Source organism: Pteropus alecto, unplaced genomic scaffold (assembly GCF_000325575.1).
Source record: "Pteropus alecto unplaced genomic scaffold, ASM32557v1 scaffold270, whole genome shotgun sequence".
In the NCBI taxonomy this organism is placed as follows: Eukaryota; Metazoa; Chordata; class Mammalia; order Chiroptera; family Pteropodidae; genus Pteropus; species Pteropus alecto.
In genome coordinates this window covers 6,670,671-6,671,959 of record NW_006430735.1, presented here as the reverse complement: position 1 = coordinate 6,671,959, position 1,289 = coordinate 6,670,671, and the positions used below count along the sequence as shown (strand labels likewise).

General features: G+C 33.6%; 1 pseudogene; it reads left to right on the top strand.

Moving 5' to 3' along the window:
• The first annotated feature begins 142 nt into the window (after positions 1-142).
• LOC112485377 lies at positions 143-261 on the top strand (annotated as a pseudogene).
• Positions 262-1,289: the final 1,028 nt, after the last annotated feature.

Genomic DNA, 1,289 nt, shown 5'->3' with positions numbered 1-1,289 from the left:
TGCCAAATGTGTGAGAGATTCATTATTTAAACCAGAACAGTCCGGGACAAACCAGGATTGTTGGATGTTAGTCAAAGGAAGAAGAGTCATTTTTTGGTTACAGGGAGACAAGACTGGAATGATCATTTAAAAACTCTCTAATGTCTATGGCCATGCTACCTTGAACAAGCTGGATCTTGTCTGATCTTGGAAGCTAAGCAGGATCAGGCCTGGTTAGTACTTGGATGGGAGACCACCTAGGAATACCAGGTGCTATAGGCATTAAAAACAAAAAAAAATGCAATTAAAAATAAAGGCCATGAATATGGTTTTATGTGATTGAAGTTGCTTTGGCTTTTATAAAAGGTGTCCAAAACTCTTAGTGCAATTTTAAGAAATCTAGTAAATGCTAGATATACTAGCTGTTTGGAAGTTGTAACAATTCAAGAGCTGTTTAGACAGTTGAAAAGCAAACTACAAAAATTATCAAAATGGATTAAAGAAAAAAGAATTTTGAATCCTAGGACAAATGCTTTTTTAAAAATGAAACTAAATTATATTCTTTTATAATTATATTCACAAGCTAAGCCTGTATATGACAAATTCAAATATTTCACAGAATTTTGATTCCTTTTTGAAATACCCTGCAATAAAGAAATGGGCAGAAGAGAAACTGCTGATCTGTTCAGTAAATATCTGAAAACCACTATATCAGAATCCTGTTTGAAATCCATATGTGTAACAATTATTACTGCTCGAATTTCATGATTTAGGAAAACTTTGTCCTACTGCCAAACCATTCGGAATCTCAGAATAACACGTGACTCAGAGCACCGTTTAAAATCAGTAACAAGGGACATTTCTTAAAGGGTAAATGGTTTGGGAAAATCTTATAATACTGAGGTTGTGGTAAAACTAGTTAAAGAGAAGAGAATACTTATTTAAATATAAGTCTCCTGTGTTACTTTTCCTATTTAAGCATTGAATAAAGATTCTTGTTTCCTCCAACTTGTCCCATGAATTACCTGGGTCATTCACTGCTGCTTTGAGGATTGTAATATGTATTCATGGATACATGAATATATATTTCTATGCGACTGGTTAAAGCCCTGTTAATGAGCCAACAACATTCTGTGACTATGTGGTCTGGTTAGTTTCACTCTGTCCCAAATCTTGGTCAGTTGTCTGACAAAGTGATTGGTTGCAAAGAAAACTAAGAGTTCCTGAATTTGAATTGAAAAATTCAAATCTATCACTTCTTCTAGAAAAGCCCAAGTTTAAAAATCAAACAAGAATGTAATTTTATTAGG